The following is an 11,933-nucleotide window of genomic DNA, read 5'->3' as shown; positions in this document are numbered from 1 at the left end:
AAATATGGTTCGTTAATCCTTAGTTTTTAACCATTAAAAAATTAAAAAGATAGATTTTTAGGATAAATTTCTATAAATAAAATATTTTAAATTAATATATAAACAAATTTAGTTTTTTCAATTTGAAAAACAAAATAAATTATAGTTTTTTCTTATATCTGAACATTTATCTATAACTTTGTTATTAAATATTTTGAATTATATATAAATTTAGTTTAAGATTTTGAATTATATATAAATTTAATTTATTATTTAAAATCTCTATCATCGATATAGGTTTAAGTGTCTATCATCAATATAGGTTTAATATTATTAAAAGTAACTCTATGTTTAATAGTGTCCCACATTCTCGATTTGACACTGAGTTCAGTCATCATGGTTTATCTGCTTATGACTTCACCCACAGCAGTCGCAGTGACCTGACACAAAAATAATCGGCATTCAGTGTGACTGTCTATCACTGTTTCGAATGAGACGATCCTTCAGTATTAACCATAAAAAAAAACCTAGAAAATTACGCCATTACTAAACTTTTATTGCACGACTTGTAATTGCAGGTCACTTATTTCGTAAAACTTGTTCCACAATTATCATCAATGGGCACAGCCATCTTGTTTTGCACTTTAAGGAATGTTCTTTACCATTAAAACAAACACCCACGAGAGTATGAATGCCTGCCTACAATAAGTGCGAGCATAAAATGCAAGTAGCTTGCCAGAATCTGCATTATGTGAGCCATGAAATATCTAAAAATGATGACTTAGATATACACAAATTCGCCACGGTGAACATCAGTCGCTCAAGATCAAGTAACCATTAAAAAGGAGGAAATCGGTCGAGAGTGCTTGCTCAGAGTGTCTTACAAAGCGCACGGGAAGCTCAAATCTGTGTAGAAGCTGGGAGGCTATGCTGACTAGCCCCCGGTTCTATGCGGAAAGGAAGATTACTGCGACGAGCGAGCAGTTGATATGCCTTGTTCAGGCTAATTCTCAGGGGAAGTCGGCAGAGGGTAAACGGCTGGGAGCACCTGCTAATGGGCTAACTCTATTTGACCCTCTGCAGGGCGTCTGGGACAGGCTGCCTCTAATTCCCCATTTTCCGATGGGATTCCCCTGTTTTGTCACTGCGTTTGGGTGGATCAGAAACATGTTGTAATTGGAGGATGGCATCCCTCTCACTGGGAGACAACGAATTCTGTTTTTATCTATGATTTCAAGTCCAGTACATGGCGCAGGGGAGCCGATATGCCCAGGGTTCGATCCTTCTTCGCTTACTCTGTTTCCCCTTATCGGCTTATCTATGTTGCCGGAGGACATGATGAGAATAAAAACGCTCTGTTGGCTGCAGAGGCTTACGATGTGGAAGAAGACAAGTGGGAAATTCTGCCTCCCATGAGCCAAGAGCGAGACGAATGCCAGGGAGTCTTTATGGATGGGAAATTCACTGTGATAAGTGGATATGCCACAGAGTCGCAGGGTCGATTCGAGAGGAGTGCGGAAGTATACAATCCCAGTACAGGCGTTTGGAGCAGAGTGGAGAACATGTGGAGTATTGGGAGATGCCCCAGGTCGTGTGTTGTTGCGTTTGGGAATTTGTATTTCTTCCATAGGCAACAAGTGATGTCTTATAATAGTAAAGAGAATGTTTGGGAAGTGGTGGCATCTCTTCCTGGAGATATGAATATCGTTACTTGCGCAACAGTGTGGTCTGACCAGATATTTGTAAGCGGTTCTGCTTGCAGTGATGGCGATCAGGTAACTAAACTCTGAGCAAGGGCTTTACACCTCTTGTTTTTTAATATCAAAAGGCTACGTCTCAATACAAGTCCAAATGTTCTTAGATTATTTCGGCCAAAGCATCAGTTGCCATAAATAAATACTCTTATTTACGGATGAAGAATCCAATTATGCCAAGAAAAGAGAATAATAACCTGTTAGGCTGTTAAAAACAATGTGCTAACAACAATGTGCAAACTGCACATTTCACAAGTCAAGCACATAACTGGGGAACATGAAACTCAAATCTCTCTAAATTAGTCCAAAAGTTAGTAGAAACTAGACAAGCTCTTACAATCCATTAATGAAACCACAACTTTAACTTCACTCAGAATATCCAACCATATCAAAATACAAAACATTGGTTGATCATATAACTACACTCCATGAAATAAAATTTTGAAGATTAATTATTTGAATTCTTTCGGACAGCTCGAGAGATTCTGTGTCAATGTACAATGTAATATACAAAAGCTGGACCAAACTTATGGAACTCTAGGTTTTTAGGTAAACCATAGCCTCCTCTGAAGTCAATGGCCAGAATAACCTAAGAGCCAGTTGTTAACTTCCCAACATATATACGCGTGGTAAGGAGGAAAGCATTCATACACCAGAAATGGTGAAAATATATTCCTAGACTTGAATCTACATTTCATGAACAGACGTGTCTCAAGACATGTTAACAGGGGACTATAATACAAAATGACAAAAGAAAAGGTTCTTCACATACTGACAAGTTGGGCTTCAACTGTCTAATGGGGCACCCTTTAAGATCACAGGAAAACATGCAAATAAGCCAATTCTCCTGTCAATGCAATTTACTACTGGCTGGTCTAGATTAACCTGGCTCTGATGTTGTTCATCTTTTTAATAAATTCATGTGCCTGCACAACAGCTCTGAATACTACTAGCAACAAGTTAGCTGGATGGCGAAGGTTCTCAAAGATTCAAACTGAGACTATCGTTAGATTAAGGTTGCACCACCCTTGTTGTCGATTGCCCATGCAATCCGGGTGGAGGGCTAGTTGCAGGGCTAATAGGTCCTGCGGCTAATGGGATTGAAGGCTGGTGGATAGAAATTGGACGCATTTGACCAGAATGAACAGCAGTTGAACTCACAGAAGTTGATTTTGCATGTTGATTGCATTTACAGTGGATGCCAATCCACTGTTCTGACTCCTGAGTTCTACCACCAGAGGATAGTGCCATAGACAGGTTTAGTCCACCTGGACCGCTCATCCCTTCTGCCATATCGCCTCTTGAATTTTTCAGGCTTCCTGAAGACAGGATGATAGAAGATGCCTGAGGAGAAGAAGCATTGAAAGGGATTCTGTTCTGAACAGATGTACATAAATCAGCAGGATTTTGTAACATTTGAACTCTATTTATCTGATCTTGATTCAAGACATCTGCTCAAAAGTAGTCAAATAATCAATAGCTGATCAGAGAAACACCTATATACGACACACGCTTGGAAAGGTTTATGTCAATAGATTGCTAAATCACTAAATGAGGATTACTAAAAGATGTTTGTGGGGAATTTGATCCCCGCATTTGCTGTTTCTGATAGAGTCCCGATGCTTGATGAGCAGATTGAGGTGAAAACTAGGATTGTTGTACTGCTTGTTGCTGCAGATACAAACTATGGGTAGAGAGCAATTTCCGTGGATTGATATGATATGGCTAGCTCTTTAATCCAACTAGCTGTCCAGATGCCACTTAGGCAGTAAGTTCTGTTCTGCAGCACTCAAGTTTATGGACGGAAAATTTCCATTCCATTCTAAGTTCCTCCACCAGAAACGCACACACTGGTAAAAAAACAACAGTTTACAACTCATCAACCTTCGCATTGTGTTCCCTATAAACATAGTGGAAGAGCATCTCCTGTTACCACATTTTTTCCATTTGCGACACTTCAACATAAGTTTTCGAGCATGCAGCTCTACCTAATTATTGCTATTAAAACCTAAGTGCTCCTTGAAAGAGCATCTCAAAGTCGGAGAAATAAACAGAATATCACCCATGCCACATAGACTCAGATTCCTTTGACTTACCCCAGGGATAAGATTGATCTGTCTCCAGGATTCCAATATCTCATGTTGGCTTTGTGCTAGGCATGTGCTTAAGTCCATATATAAATATGATTTATAAAATACTTCCAGTGGGAGTAAGTCATGTTCTCAAAGAGAATATGATTCCTTGTGATCCACAATGCCCAGCAAAAAGTACTTTGCAGTGCTCTATGATGAAGCAATAAGGATTCCTCCATCCACTTTTGAAAGCTTTCTGTAAGGTAGGATTCTTCCAAGAGGCCCAGGTACCTGTTAAGGAGGAGGCCTCCTTCCAAACTTCCTTGGCAAATATACAATCAAAGAGAGTACGCTGAAGAGATTCCTCCCATGATTTACAAAGTAACCTGAGCCCAAATAAGCTTTCTTTTGTAATATAACCCAAGTGGGAGCTTTGTTTCTAAGAGCTAACCAGAAGAATAACCTGGCCTTCAAAGGAGTGGATTTTCCACAATGGTATTCAGTACCAACACTCTTCTCGAGGCTCTGCTATGAGCATGGCTTCGTAACTAGTGCACACTGTATAAACCTTATAGGGTTTTGAGGCCAGACAAGTTCATCTTCTTGCAACCTTAATTTTATAGAACAAATAGACAACTATTCATCTTTGAGTCTCATTACTCTGCCAAATGTCCTTCAAGATCCAATTCTCTTGCCTGCATCCAACCCTGGTTCCAGAAATTTGCATTACCTTCAGCTGAAGCATCTGCTAAAGGCACAATGCCTTTGAATCTGAGGATACCAATTAGATCATTCGACAACCTATGTTCTCCTTTTTCTGGCCAGATTATCAGGGAAAAGCAAGAGTAAGAGCTTTCTAAATTATAGAAGCTCCTTCTACTGACTTTGTTCTGGCTCTGATCCGATCTTCAAAGGAAAGGGGATGGATATACTTTGATTTAATTACATCTTGCAATAACCGTGGACAGTGTATGACCTTCCAAAGGCTCACAACTGCCTTTGTATAGGCTAACACTAGGAATATTTGAATATTTTCTCAGCTAACCTCCATTTGTTCCTATACAAAATTATGGGCGAGGGGGGCATGCTCTTTGGATATTAGAAACTATAACATAAGCCGAGGACATAATTTTAACAGCTAACAATACTAAGATTGTAAATATTGACCGAATATTTATCCCTAAGACTAATGCACGGGTATAAACTGCAAATTTAAAGTTAAGATAGTAGAAGATTGTATTGTCGTTTATGTATGAAAAAATAAACAACTGTAATTGATTTTTTATCTTGACGAACTTAATAATCGTGTTGAAATTTCATTTGAACTCAAGTACAGGTTTTAAATCCATCAAAATTTTCATATTCACCAGTGCTTTAACAATCGCATTCAAGTTTCATTCAAGCTCAAGTCCAAGTTTCTCATCCAAGAATATCTTTTGCTGGAAATCTTTGAGTTGATAGTAAGAGAAGATGAAGAGTGCGAGACTGCCCAATACGATTCCATTGTAATGGCCAACATATTTCTCAATTCATCAATATAAATTACAATATGTTCTCTGATATAAAAACATTTTGTCATGGTAGCATTACTAGTTTTTACCTAGAAAGCAATGAACAAGTGCTCCAGACAACTCTCTTTTACAAAAAAAATAAATTCAAGACGAGAAGAAACATCAATTTTATTTCTCACACTTTAATATTTGCCACAGGTACCTTGAACCAATACCTTGCACATAGAAGCCAACTTTTGTAGGTCCATAGAGTGGTTCATTACTTGACAACTTTTATCGTGGAAGCCTCGACGAGCCAAGTATGTCAATATTGTTGATCTTACAAGTTTGTCAACGATGGTCGGAGATAGTTGTACTTTAAATGAGTCAAGTGGGATGCTCAAAGATTGTGGTGGAGAAAGAGCTTGGTTCGTGAGATTTCAGAGTGAATAGAATTGCCAATAATGTTAATTTTGTAATGTAAGTGTTAAGGGAAGGACTTAGAAATAACACTTACATTGCAAAATTAATATTACATAAATCACAAATTACGGTTCACATATAAGTCACATTTGTTTGATGTGGTCTTCACTACCACTTCTAGCCACTCTAAAATCTCATGGACCACGCTCTTTCTCCACCACAATCTTCGAGGTTCCCACTTGACTCATTTAAGGTACAATTGTCTCCAACCATCATTGACGAACTTGTAAGATCAACAATATTGACATACTGAGCTTGTCGGGGCTTCTGTGATAAAAGCTATCAAGTAATGAACCACTCTATGGACCTACCACCATATGTTAGATATTTTGCTTTTGGCTATCTGTCAATTTTTAAGACGGTAGTCTCAATACTAAATTTGTTTAGACGTTGATCATACAACTCGATTGGTCCAACACACAAGGATCTCATACTATAACCAGTAGTCATTGTTCAAGGGTTTCCAAGCACCAAGAACAACAAACTGTAACACTATGTAAACACAATCAAATCAATGATATGTTCAAGGGTTTTCGAGCACCAAGAACCACTCATTTGAATTATGCAGCACTAGTTCTGCACCTTCAGTTTTACAATACAAAATAAATATGGCGCAAAACAAAATCGCTAAATTCTATAGAAACATCCACATTTTCTGCACCTATGCATGATACTCTGCAATGAATCCAAACACAACTTGATCACAGTCTTAAAATCGTGGCTTCACTTTGGTAGGACAAAATACGAAGGCTCAATGACATGTAGAAAACTGTAAATCTCCCGTTGACAAAACGACTGGGGCTGATATCCGAGAGCCATTGTCGAATTCGGCCACTACATGTTAATCGTGAACAATGATCTAAAACAGATTACAATAATTGTCCAGGATTCAACCCCTTGCTTCAGATTTGGGGATAACCTCGCATGAAGATGGCGGAACCACATTTCTCTGTAAAGCAAACATGATTGTTATCGGAACAATGGCCTCCACCGAGGGCCATGGGGATTACTGTATCTTTGTTTTAAGACAATGAGCTCTCTTGTGCCACCTTGCAACTATCTATGACAAGCAGGCTTGACCTTGAATCATTACTAAAGCAATTCACTATACAATTAATCTATGTACCTACTCCGGCAAGAACTAACGGGCCTGTCATTGGGCATTAAATGCCCGGCTACATGCGCCCCCATAGCTTTTTAACACACACGCTATTATTTTTTATTTATCTATCACCGCGTGCGTGTTATAAAAAGCTATCGGGGCGCATGTAGCCGGCATTTAATGCCCAATGGCAGACCCGTTAGCTCTTGCCCTCCAACAATTACGAAATATAGCCTCGTGGAAGAAATGCCCCGTCCCCATTATATCACAATTGGCCAACAGTTTGCATCACCACGTCCTTTCGGTCGCATCTGCTATATTGAATATTCCTATATCAATGTTTATGATCTCACCGCCTGCAATTTATACACAGCAACAACTCGTTTCTCTACAGATTTGATCCACAAACAGACACATCAAATCATAACTCCTTACTCTCCGTGAGCACTATAGCCCTGATGACCCTGGCCCCTCCAGTACGGAATTTAAACGCAAAAGGGCTCTGATACCAATAAAAAACTCAGAGATGCGGACACAATTAATTTTTCTATTACTCATCAAACTAGGGTTTATGAGATTCAATAGATTCCAAACAAGAAAAAGATCCAATAGATTCCAAACAAGGAAATTGTTTGTTGAAAAAATATCTCAACAACCCAAGCAACCAACAAAGAAATTGTTTGTTGAAAAAATATCTCAACAACCCAAGCAACCAACAAACCAAATCTACCTGTATAAGCCTTATTTTAAATTCCCCATTATATAGTTGAGGGTATCTTTTGTAATCGGATATACAACAACTAGATAAAATAGGATAGTGAAGATCACAACCCATAAAACAGCAACCCAACCAGTGATTAAGCCGAAACTACAGAGGCTAAAAGGACCTTTCACAAAAGTTTTGCGTGCAAGAGTGATACAGGACATAATAGGCAGAGCATATGCAATGTACAAACCACTTTTTGCAACTTGCAATTGAGACCATAGGCCGGAATGCAACAATACTGCCCAGCAATTCTGCCTCATCTGTTGCACCTTTAGTTACTGTTCCTTTCCTTAATGTTAGATAAAGTATTTAAAAAATAATTTAAATATATGTTCTACTGTTGCAATTAAAAACTCTTGCAGGTTTTGCGTCCATAAGCAAGTCCTAAGACTCTTATTTTTTATTCTACCATCTAAATCACTATAGTCTCAAAAGAGAATAATTATTGCTTACGTGATTTATTTTTGTTCCAGGTGGTCTGAGGGATCACTGTCTTAGTTCTCAAAGCCTTTTTATTGTTACTTCATGTTCTCATCTTGTTTTGGTAACAATTTTCCTTTCAGTTTTAAATCTTTTATTTCAAAAAACCCGAACCAATTCTGCATTATTAGCAGCTTCTTCTGATACTGTTCCTTTTTTGGGTTTACATAATTTGGGAGTGGTTCCTCTGTTGCATCTTTGACAAGAGGTCCATTCTCTCGTGGACATTACTTGATTTGTTGTTCTGCCTGATTGTCTTTGTCTGAGGGTTTTCGTCTCTTTCCACCGGTTGTCTTGTTTCAGGATAGAGGAACCAGACCAATTTTACTGACTGAGAGATAGGGTTGTTATCTATGTTCCCTTTGTTTCCCTCCATTTACCTACAAGAAGGATTCCCCACAGGACCCTGAGATGCACTGTTTCTTAACCTGCAACATTAGCATCCACGTCCCCATTTGGGCACACTATCTAGCTGTCCAAAGAACGGCCCACACCCATGTTTTGAGGATTCTCCCTAGCGTTCTTGAACAGATTGTTGGTAATTGACAACAAGTAAATGTAAATTTGGGTAAATTGTATTAGTTATAGACAAGTCAGTTTCATACCGAATCAGCAGTTATGTAACTGAGGAGGCTCATATAAAACTAATGAATGCCCGAACTATTGTAACGGAGAATCATTTATTGATTGAATAGATTCCAATCCCTTGCCCCGTGGATGTTTCCTTGACACTCTGTCAGGGTTTTACCATGTAAATCCTGAGTTATTACTTGTGTGTTTGTTGTCGGTTTCATTTCTTTCTTGTTTAGATAACCTCCATTAACTACACAAATGTGTACGAGAGCTTGACAGATTTCTTCGTGTTGTTGTTTTATTAGAGTCTACGAGTAATTCAACCTTCTCAGCTCCATATCCACCAAGCTCCTGGATGACAAAATCTTCAACTGTTTATCTTCTAAGGTCCAGAATGGGAGTGCCACTTATTTTTTCTTGATGCATTCAGTAGCAGATTGAATGTAACCTCCTGCTCTCTTGTTTCTGTTGTTTTGTGACCAACTATCCTGTGTTTTTTGAGGAATAAAACTTTTTCTTATGAAGATCTCTGAACCAATTCTCTAGCATCTGTTGCTCCTTAGCCACTGTTCCTTTCCTTTGTTTCTAATATAGGACCTAAAATATAATTTAGATCTATGTTCCAATGTTACAGCAAAACCTATTGCAGCTTTTTCTTGTATAAACAATTCCAAGACTTTTCTGTTTCTTAAGAGACCCATTATTACTTATGTGATGTGGTTTTTGTTCCTGAAGGTTTGACAAACACTCATTTTTATTTTGTGTTTCATTTACGGCTGCTCTTGTGGAAGCTTGTTAGTCATACCATCTAGCAGTCAGCCATAAAGCCAAAGCAAGTGATGAAATAACCGAGGAAGTACGCCGTGAAATATTTGTCATTTAATTTTACAGACCGGAGTTTTTGTTCTATGCACACTGGTTCGGACACATTACTAGTGCATGGACCAAACCCTGCCTACAGTGAATCGAATCAGCTGAATACATTACAGTCCGCTTACCCGCCACAAAATAAATCTTCCTTGGTCTGGGAGAAAACCGCGGTCGGACTAAATCGCATTGGCTTGACATAACTCCAACTTTAATTGATCACCCAGTAGACAGTCTTTAGCTATGGGTCTTATTTATTGTAACAGACCCATTTGGACAATATGCAATAATTCTGAATTTAGACCCAAAGTTACTATAAACCAGGCAAGCGTTGGGGATCCATTAATGCAACCGCAAATTTAACTTCACTCAGAACATCCAACCATATCAAACTACAAAACATTGGTTGATCATATAACTACACTCCATGAAATATAATTTCAAAGATTAAATATTTGAATTCTTTCAGACAGCTTGACAGATTCCTTATCAATGTAATATACAAAAGCTGGACCCAACTCATGGAACTCCAGGTTTTTAAGGTAAACCCTGGCCTCCTCTGAAGTCAATGGCTAGAATAACCCAATGGTCAGTTGTTAACTGAACAACATATATATCTGTTGTAAGAAGAAATAAATCATTGGATGAAAATATATTCCTGGACATGAATCTACATTTCATGAATAGGCCTGGCCTGTCTCAATAAATGTTAACAGGAGATTATAATATAAAATGGCAAAAGAAAAGGTTGAGAGAGTGTATATTTCCACAGTTAATAGAAAATTTCAGATAAAACTGTGTGGAGGATGTTTAATCCTGTCCAACACAGTTTCATCCGAAAAATTCTATCAAAAAAAAAGGTTCTCGACATACTAGTGATTGGGCTTCAAATGTCTAATGGAGCACCTTTTAACATCACAAGAAAACATGTAAATAAGCCAATTCTCCTGTGCTATGCAATTTATTGCTGGTTGGTCTAGATTAACTTGGATCTCATGGTGTTCATCCCTTTTCATAAATGCGTGTGCGTGCACAGCAGCTCTGAATACTGCTAGCAACAAGTTAGCTGGATGGCGAAGGTTCTCAAAGATTCAAACCAGAGACTATTGTTGGATTAAGGTTGCACCACACTTGTTGCAGCTTGCCCATGCAATCCAGGTGGAGTGCTAGTTGCAGGTCTAATAGGTCCTGCCGCTAATGGGACTGAAGGCTGGTGAATTGGAGGCATTTGACTAGAATGCCAATGCACAACAGTTGAACTCATAGAAGTGGATTTTGCATGTTTCATTGCATTTACACTGGATGCCAATCCACTGTTGTGAGTTCTAACACCAGAGTATACAACTGTTTTGCTCTGCAGAAATTTCAGATGCATTTCTAAATGTTTTCGTATCTTGAGAAGGTACAACTGCATGTGGGCTATCTGATTGATGTTTGACACTATACTGTACATGTAATTCACTCCAAGAGATCCACCACGATTAATCTTTGTTGGGCCACCACCCAACGTTAATGTTGGAGAGGCAAGCGACAATGTCCCGGAATTGGATGATGTTGATGAACCTGGCTGCATTTGTTGCTCTTCCTGCTGTTGACGCAGATGAGGATTACTGAAAGATGTTTGTGGGGAATTTGATCTTTGCATTTGCTGTTTCTGATGGAATCCCTATACTTGATGAGCAGATTGAGGTGAAAACTGGGATTGTTGTACTGCTAGCTGCTGCAGATACGGACTATGGGTAAAAAACAATTGCTGTGGATTGATATGATATGGCTGGCTCTTTAATCCAACTGGCTGTCCAGATGCCACTAGAGAGACTGAGTGCTGTGGTTGTTGCTGGTTTGGAGCTGCTTGTTGCCTTTGATTGTAATCAAGATCCGCAAATTCATTAAAAATCTAAATATCGATCAGTAGTTCGTTTATCTTAGAAGGATAAGAGTTAAATTTAGATTGAAATGTAGAGGAGAACTGACCCAATTGGTACAGGCGACGAAGAAACGGTCCCTCCCTGTCTTGTTTCAATAAGGATTGCGTAGGCTGTATTGCTTGGATTACAATTAGCAATTGACTATCAATGGGCCAAAACAATGTAAAAAGAGGTTTATAAGATTGTTGAATTGGAAAAGTTGTATTTTGGTTTGAAATAATAATTGTTGTAACAATGTAAAAAGAGGTTTATAAGATTGTTGAATTGGAAAAGTTGTATTTTGGTTTGAAATAATAATTGTTGTATTAAATTTAGGTTGTTTAGTATGTTTGTGTTAAATTGGTAATACACAATTAAGATAATATTTGAAATATTGAGATGATGAAAGCTTATAATTTGTTTATACATATCAAACATGCGGTGGTGTCATATGCACATT

General features: G+C 38.3%; 1 pseudogene across 1 annotated transcript; it reads left to right on the top strand.

Annotated features, from left to right (window-relative positions):
- Positions 1–543: 543 nt before the first annotated feature.
- Positions 544–11,726, top strand: LOC149205540 (F-box/kelch-repeat protein At1g80440-like; annotated as a pseudogene). Its single transcript, XR_016252470.1, has 2 exons — positions 544–1,754; positions 9,005–11,726. The product of XR_016252470.1 is annotated as an F-box/kelch-repeat protein At1g80440-like (transcript).
- Positions 11,727–11,933: the final 207 nt, after the last annotated feature.

Source organism: Pinus tabuliformis, chromosome 1_2, assembly GCF_031772625.1.
Source record: "Pinus tabuliformis cultivar Carrire ecotype Pingquan chromosome 1_2, CPIR1, whole genome shotgun sequence".
In the NCBI taxonomy this organism is placed as follows: domain Eukaryota; kingdom Viridiplantae; phylum Streptophyta; class Pinopsida; order Pinales; family Pinaceae; genus Pinus; species Pinus tabuliformis.
This window is presented reverse-complemented; position numbering and strand designations above follow the sequence as displayed.